The sequence below is a fragment of the Pinus tabuliformis genome, chromosome 1_2, assembly GCF_031772625.1.
Source record: "Pinus tabuliformis cultivar Carrire ecotype Pingquan chromosome 1_2, CPIR1, whole genome shotgun sequence".
Taxonomy (NCBI): domain Eukaryota; kingdom Viridiplantae; phylum Streptophyta; class Pinopsida; order Pinales; family Pinaceae; genus Pinus; species Pinus tabuliformis.
The window spans coordinates 654,086,561-654,096,073 of NC_142298.1; positions in this window are offsets into that span (position 1 = coordinate 654,086,561).

Consider the following 9,513-nt stretch of genomic DNA (forward strand, 5'->3'; position numbering starts at 1 on the left):
TAACCTTTCTTAGAGATAAGTATTTTCAAGAAGTTACGTGCCAAAATATCAAAGAAAGTTGTGGACCTCAGATGTCATGATTCCTCCCTTTGATTTCACTTTACTTAGATTCTACCATTACTGCCATTGACTTTACTAAAATTAAATTCTATTAAAAACTAGCAGTGCCCGTTTATAAGTGATCTTGCATGTTTATCTCTCAAATTTTTCAACTACATCTAAAATTTATTCACTTATTGAGTTTTATTTGTTGAATATTCTTGAACTTAATTCTTTTCTCTACTTGCTTTCACTTCCTTATCCTTATCCTCAACACTAGCCCTCCTAATTCTAATTCCTTTTTTCATGCTAGGGATTTCCCTCTTGCTCTCAATCCTTATATAATTCGTAAGTATGGAACCATTAATTATTATAACCCCTATTTTACTCATTGGTCTCATGCTAGTCCCCTTCTCTCACTACCATTGGTCTAATACATGTCCCACCTCCTCCTCCTACCCCATTTCTAACCTTATCTCACCTTATGTTCCATAAAACTCATCCCTATCTAGGTTAGACTCTTTGGAGCCATCTTTCCTCTTTCTAAATCCTCAAACCCTACCATCACCCAGACCTGGTCATGCCTCTTCTTACCCCCAAGGCTCCATTATCTCCCATAATGCTTCCTATTGCTGCTCACATTACACTAAGTCCTTACTCACCCCTCTACTTTCATCCATCAAAAGCCTATTATTCATCCAACAAAGCCCCCTCCTCTTCTAAATTGGATCCCTGAGACAAACCTCTTATGTGAATTCAACCTCTTCCCATTATCTTATCAATTTGCAGCTTAATGCTCCTACAATTCTTCTCAACCCACTACCAGCTGAAATACACCCGAATGGAACAAAATAATTCCTAGGATTGTTAACCCTCTTCCTATCCAAAATTATTCTCTTCCTAACATGAATATTGTTATCAACATCTGGTTCTATCCCATCACCATCCCTCTAAGCAATCCATCCGATCTAGCCCTCCTTGAGCCACACCTCGATAGCTCACTTCTCATTCAAACAACCTCTAATGGATTGCTTTAAATCCCATGCCTATTAGCCTTAAAACCTTACTTGCCAAGTACATTCCTAATTATGTCTTATCCCATCTCCCTCCCTCTAAGAACACCATGAAATCCCATGCCATCAAAAGCACCACCTCACCCCATGCCTCCCAAAACGCCACTAACTCTTCTACAATAAAATGTACACCAAACCCTAATTCTTCATTAATCCCCCTCAAAACATCTTTAGTTCACCCCCAATGACTTACTTGTTGCCTTGATCACTTGAACTTCCCCCATACTCCCACCTTACAAACCATATTGGTTCCTCTCTGATCTGATTTAGAATATTATTTTGCAGCGATAATATTTTTCTCATATTATTAACAAAATGCTTTCATTGTGCTTAAGAATTCATTAATTTTTGCAAGTGAAATGAAGAATTTTTATGTTAATTTATGAATAATTTAAAATAAACCAGAAACTTAACAACAGCACAAACATGTACAGAACATCATCAAAACACATTACAATAAGAACATGATAAATGATTTCACCCCTCCTGGGCTACATCTCCTTGGTCAAGCTCCTAATGGCTTGGGTTTCTCTTTTATGATCAGAAGTGTAAAAAACTGTGTTTACGATGCTCAAATGCTTTTGAAACCTGCTCCAATCAGTTTAGAATATTCAAAAATGGCTATCTAGCCTATTTTTGCATCCAATTTGGTGAAAAACTAAAGAAATTATGACTTTCCTTTGTTTTCTCATTATTCACTCCAAAATTGCTGCACTTTCGACAGGAACCCATAATTTCACTCCAAAAATCCACTAAGCGAGCTAGAATTTTGACGCACGGTAGGCAATAATCTGTAATCGGTGGAGTTCTGTGGGCTTATGGTCTTGTGAATACAGTGGATGATGTATGATTGCGATGGTGGACCTAACGAGAGTATTAACCAGAACCGATAAACATCTCGCATCCGGGGACTTATCATACTTCACAGTTCTGTGGATAACCCGGCTTTTATATATGTGAAACTTTGCACTGTTGCGATTTACAATTGTGATATCTCATTGCAACCAAGTACCTACTGAGGGACGATTTTTTATCGCTGACCCTTCATCGATTTGCGATTGCGATCCATCGCATCACACCTCTAGCCATTTCTTGAAAACATTCCCGCCTGGCTTATCACATCGGACCCTTTCCTTCTCGGGGGCTGATTTCTAATGCTGACCTGCCTATGATTATGATTTATGAGATGCGGGGGCCAATGGCAGCTTGCACTTGATGCCTCCTCATTCGCTGAAGGACCTTGCCACATCATCCAATTCTGTCATGTGAGCAAGTCAAACCTGAACTTTGACTTTCTTTACCTTCTACATACGAGCTCAGATTTGAGTGTCATTCACACTGTTGGAATTAGAATGACGAACTCTTCGATCTAAAGTTAAGTTTAACGTGATTTGACACTTTGATTTTTGAGCCTAATTTTGACCACCTGTGTTAGGAAACCAACGCACAAAAGGATAGAAAAGATAGATCAACGCCTTACAATTCAGCGTCTTCGAAGGAGCAACCTCCTTTACATTACACAAATGAACAATTCTTGGATGATACAGATGACTAAATCTCCTTTCTATATATAGGAGTCTAAGGTGTCGCAATATAATCAAGCTGGCATAAGAATAATAACATAAGGGTACAAAAATAACAATAGTGGGTTTCTATGGGGCATACTAATAATAATATGGGGACAATATTGGAACAATAATAACAATAAGGAATACAATGACAATAGTAATGGGGAAATCACTAGTATTATAGGGGCCTAACATGCCCCTCTCCTTCTAAAAAGCATTGTCCTCAACAGTTGAGTAGTTCTAGATGCTTCTGTATAAAGTTCTCATACTCCCATGTGGAATCTTCAGTGGATAAGTTCTACCACTTTATGAGATATTCTGAAATTGATTGATTTCGTAGCTATCGAGTTCTTATTTTTGTGACTGCTTCTAGTTCCAATATGATTTTTCCTTCCTCATCAAGTTCTGGCAATATTGTTTGAACTGGGAGTTTGTCACCTATAACCTTCTTTAAACATGAAACATGGCAAATTTGGTGCACTCAGGAAGCTGCAGGAAGCTCTAATTTGTATGCCATAGTACCAATATTTTGCAACACCTTGTACGAACCATAATAATTTGGTGATAATTTATTATCCTTTTTAGCTTACTTGAGGGACATTTGTTTATATGGTTGTAGCCATAGGAATACCCAATTCTGTGCCAACGTGAGGTTATCCTTTAAGAGTTGGAGAACTTGTTGTTGATGCTCGATGTGATGTTTCACTACTTGAACCTTAGAATTTTCTCTTAAATATGATGTGATGGATCGTGGATGATATGTATAAAGTGCCATAAATGGGGTCATTTTTGCTGTAGTATGGAAGGAAGTGTTATACCACCATTCAGCTAGAGGCAGCCATTTGATCCATTGTGTATGTTTATTAGATACAAAACAACGAAGATATCCTTCCAAACATTTGTTTACTATCTCAGTTTTCCCATCAAATGGAAGACGATAAGATGAGCTATGAGCTAACTGAGTACTGAGACAAGAAAATAATTCTGTCTAGAAATTTCTAGTGAAAATGGGATCTTTTCCACTTACAATAATCTTTGGGTTTCCATGTAGCTTTTGAATTATTTCCATAAATGCAGTATAAATTGTACTGGCTTTAAATGGATGTGATAATGCACAAAAGTGTGCATACTTGGTAAGTCTATCAACTACCACCATGATGACACTCTTTCCTTTGGACTTGGGTAAACCTATGATAAAATCCATTGAAACCTCCTCCCAGTTTTGGCTTAGAATGGATAAAGGATGTAATAGACCTAGGGTCTTAATTATTTCAACTTTATTTTGTTTGAAAACCAAACATTCTGCCACAAACTTTTGAATATCCGATTTAAGGCCATCCCAAAAAAATTGCTTCTTAACCCTGTGGTAAGTTTTTAAAAATCCTGAGTGCCCTCCAAAGGGAGAAGTGTGCAATTCCATAACAATCTTATGTTTGATTTGGGAGTTCTTACATAGGTATAAGCAATCTTTGTACCATAACAAATCATTTTTCTAGCTAAATGTATCAGATGTACTGGGATCTTTCTATAACTTTCGAATGAGTTCCCGCACTTCTTCGTCACTCTTCCATTCCTCCCTTGCTTCCTTTATCTAATCTGGTTGGATAATAGACATGGTGCACAACAATGCTTCCACATCCTTATCCTTTGTTGAGAGTGCATCTGCCACAACATTTTGCTTCCTTTTTTTCTAGATGAATTCAAAGTCATAACCCAACATCTTTGTGACCCATTTTTGTTGCTCTTCAGAGGATAATCTTTGTTCTAAAAAGTACTTAAGACTATCATGATTCGTTTTTACCTTGAACTGTCTTCCCATTAGGTAGGGTCACCATTTCTGAAGTGCATGTAGTATTTCCAAGCTTTCCCTCTCATAAATAGCTTTGTGTAAGTTCTTTCCCTTGATTGGATGACTTTCGAAAGTAATGGGTCTTTCATCTTGCATTAAAACAACACCATTTCCATTTCCTGAAGTATCACATTCCATAAAAAAGGATTTTGTGAAGTTCGGCGTAGCGAAGACCGGTGCTTGGCACATTACCTCTTTAAGATGTTTGAAGGCCTTTGTTGCTTCTGGAGTCCATGAAAATGCATCTTTCTTCAATAATGTTGTTAGAGGTGTTGCTATCCTCCCATAATTCTTAACTAACTTTCGATAATATCCTGTCAACCCTTGAAATCCTCACAGATGCTTTATGGATGTGGGGATTTTCCATTCCTTAATGGCTTTAATTTTTCTAGGGTCTACCTTAACACCTTCATGAGATACAATATGACCCAAGTATTCCACCTCTTGTACTCCAAAGAAACATTTGGATCTTTTTGCATATAATTGTTTCTCCTCCAATAGTTTGAGCACCCTATCAATATGTTCAACATGATCCTTCCAAGACTTGCTGTAGATTAGTATATCATTAAAAAAATACTAACACAAATTTTCTAAGGAAGGGTTTGAAAATGGAATTCATCAAACCTTGAAATGTAGAAGGTGCATTGGTAAGGCCAAAAGGCATGACCAAAAATTCATAATGACCCTCATGAGTTCTAAATGCTGTTTTTAGAATGTCTTCAGTCTTCATTCTAATTTGATGATCTCCTGAACAAAGATCCAACTTGGTGAAGTAAATTGATCCATGCAATTCATCCAATAATTCATTAATGACAGGAATGGGAAATTTATCTTTAATAGTGATCTTGTTGAGATGCCTATAATCCGGACACATGCACCAGGATCCATCCTTCTTATGCTCCAATACTACTGGAGCAGAGAAATAACTTTGACTAGGTTGAATTATACCAGCCTATAGCATTTCTACAACCATACGTTCAATTTCACTCTTTAGGGCATAGGGATATCTGTACAGCTTGATTTTTGGAGGAACACTTCCTCGAATCAAATGAATAGAATGATCATGATCACGAATAGGTGGTAGACCTTTCAGAGTCTCAAATACCTTGGAGTGATTGTCCACGACTTTTTGGATATTTGGAGAAATAGATGATTTCGATGTGGGAACCTCTAGCGAGCATAATTGTGCAATTACACCTCGTTGTTCCTTCTTTAGAAGCTTTGTCATACCACTAGAGCTGATTATCTTTCTCAGTTTCCCTACAATGCCCCTTAATTCAGCTTCCTTTCCTTCCGCACAAAATTTCATGAAAAGTTCTTAAAAATTAAAATATATTGTACCCAAGGATTGTAGCCATTGGACTCCTAGTACAACATCAGCACCACCCATTGGAATGGAAAGCATTGGGCTATACAATACATCTTCTCCCATGGATAGCTTGATATTATGGCACTTTCCAGAGAAATTTATGGTTCCTCCACTTGCAGCACTCACTTAACAATCTAGTGCTGGATATAGGAAGCAATTCAATTCCTTTGCTATCCTACAATGAATAAAACTATGGGTACTTCTCGAATCAATCAACACTATTACCTTTTTCTTCTTAATGTGTCCTTCTATCTTGATAGTTTGAGGAGTGGTAATTCTATCCAATGCATTACAAGATATGTTCGGATTGATTTATTCTTTATCTAGGGTTTGTTCCTAGAGAATATCCTCTTCTTTTGACATTTATTGTTTCTTTTCTTCCTCCTCTTCACAATCTATGTAGAATAATTTCTTCTCGGCACACTTATGACCTTTAGTGTATTTGCTATCACAACTTCAACAAAGACCTTTTGCTATTTTTTCTTCCAATTGTTGTGGTGTCAACCTTGTATGTTGTGGAAGGCTAAGGGAAACAACACTTCCATGTTTATAATTGTGAGTGGTAGGCTTCCTGGTTGCCATAATTTTGCTTTCCATTTTTCTTGCTAACCTGAATGCCTTCTCCAATGAATCAGGTTCCCAAAGGCGAACCTCATGTTGGATATTATCCTTTAAACTCCCTATGAACACATCAATCCTATGCTCCTCTGGAATATCTTTTACTCTTATGTTCAATTTTTGGAATTCCTCAATGTGATCCATGAGTGAACCCTTTTGTTTGAGATTTATCAATTGGCTAGAAAAGGTGTTGCTTTTTGTATCCTCATAATGTGTTATCATTTCTTCCGTAAAAATTGCCCAAGTGACAATTTGTTTATGAGAGCAGAGTCATCGATACCATACAAACTGATTTGGTTCCAAATATAAAGTTCAATACGTACCTTTTGTGTGTTTTGCACATTTTGGAGATCGAAAATTTGCTCCATCTGTAGTATCCATGTTCCGGTATCCTTGCCATCAAACTTCTTCATATCTATTTTTGGAACATGGTGGGTCTTCAATCCAACATTAGAGTCTATGAAATCATCATTAAAATTTCTTTTTTTCTCATCATGAGTTTCCTTTACTACCCTTTCACCATTAGTGACCATTTCTTGTAGCAAGTTAGTCAAATTTATCTTCAATTCTTCCATCTTATCATCCATGCCATGCATCTTAGTGTCCATTCCATTCATCTTAGCTTCCATGCTATCCATCTTAACTTGCATGCCATTCATATTAGCTTCCACACCATTCATCTTGATTTCATTTACCTTTAGTGAGAGTGAAATTTGATGTACTTGGTCCTATAATTTCGATATATCATGTTGTATTTCTTCCTCTTCTTCACGAGTCATGCTAGAGCTTTCAGGTTGCTTACTAGGTGTTTCCATTTTCTTTCTTCAGGGAATTAATTAATGCTAATAATTCTTCACTATTCCCTTTGAATTCCTTCAAACTAATTTTTCAAAACAATCTTATGCAAAATTTAGAAAACACTACACACATTGTTTTCACTATGTAAGAGCTCGATATTGAATTTGTTGTATCTCTGTAACTATGGATATTGAATATCTGAAATATCATCCTGTTGTAGCCCCTTGAGTCCTCTTTATAACCCTACAATTTTGATCAAGATTGGATTCTCCAAGGAAGAGTTATGCCAAATCTCCTACGGTGACCTGATTATAGACTAGTTCAGTAGAGCAAACTTGTATGACATTCCACGTGTCACTCTTTCAACCTTAGTATATGAAATGGATACATAGAAAAATACAAGCCATCCTCTTTCTAAAACTTCTTACGAAATTTCAATATGATGTTCCAAACAAAAGTTATGATGATTTCCCCACGTCACTTGTTTGGAACATAATTCGGGAGTCTACAAAAACCCTAACTTCCTCAGAGCATATCTCCTCAAATATAGCGGGACAAGTTCTAAAATTCAGACTCGAAGTTCAAAACAATTTCATCTCAAGTGGTTTTTTTTTAGCTTCTGAAACGTCACAGAAAAAAGTTATAGCGAAAATGCCACAATGACCTGTTTGGAGTAGCGAAGCCCTAGAATCCAAAGCTCTGATACCAGATGTTAGAAAACCAGCTCACAAAAGGATAGAAAAGATAGATCAACACCTCAGAATTTAGCCTCTTCAAGGAGGAAACCTCCTTTACATTACACAAATGAACAATTTTTGGATGATATAAATGACTAAACCTCCCTTCTATATATAGGAGTTTAAGGGGTCACAATATAATCAAGCCGACATAACAATAATAACATAAGAGCACAAAAATAACAATAGTGGGTTTCTATGGGGCATACTAATAAACATATGGGGACAATAGGGGAACAATAATAACAGTAAGGGATACAGTGACAGTAGTAATGAGGGAATCACTAGTATTATAGGGGCCTAACAACCTGATCACTCCTCTCCATTGGAAGCCTTTTTGACCCCAAAAGGATCACTTTTAATTTTTCAGTAGGTGAGGGTACAATTCCCTCACCTTTCCAGTCTCGGCCAATTGATAACTGAATTGGAGCTTGTGACCTCCATGATTCTTGTCGTGCATTCCTGTGTACTTGCCTTTAACTTTTTCAAGTTTTTCTTGCATTGTTTGATGTATCATTTGGATTTGTTCAATGAACTCTATGGCTTTGTCCATGTTACTATTAGTAGCAACATCCTTCTTAACAATATGATACAATACATTATGATGAAAATGGTAAACAAATTCCTCCACTTGATTCCTTTGACTCAAGCTTGAATATACATCTTTAAAGTATGTATTTTCCTGAACATAACTTTCATGTAAAACAAAATGATGCTTGAGGAAAGTAGGTATATAAACTATAGGCATAGAAATTACATCAACAAACTTATCGCTTATACATTTATTATACTTTTGACCGAGTCGAATAGTAGAAGAAAACCCATCCAATGGAAGTGCCTTTGTCACTGCAACTTAAACACTTTATCATTGAAAATTTCTTAATGAAAAGAAATGGGCATACTTAATTGCAAAAAGACTCCGCCCATGGCATAGTTACATACATCAACCTGAAACTTAAATGAATATCTCAATTTTGGGAAAGAAAGCACTAGAGTTGTACTGATATTTTATTTTAAAGCATCAATTTCCTCTCATTGTTTGCCTCCCCACTGGAACACCTTTTTCACGACTGCCAATGAATGCAAATGAACTACAATAGAAGAAAAATTAACAAAATGTCTCCTGCAACATTTGGCTGCTCCCAAAAAACCTCTTATCGAAAAGAATATCTTGAGCTTGCCTACGTAAATTGCGAGTAGAGCAAAGGTATTTGCGACTTCATGGGGATGTATGATTCTTTCACATGTGTCTACAGGAATGGACTCAATACCACCTTAGACTGTTATGACATCAATATTGGAGAGGTATAACTTCATATCACCTTATCCACATCCCATGCAGACTACCAAAAAGACTTCGGGAACCTGAACATGCTTGGAAGAACCAATTTCATAGCTCAAGTACATCAAAGAAGATTTATCCAACACATTATTTGCATCTCCAGAAACAAATGTTCTTGAC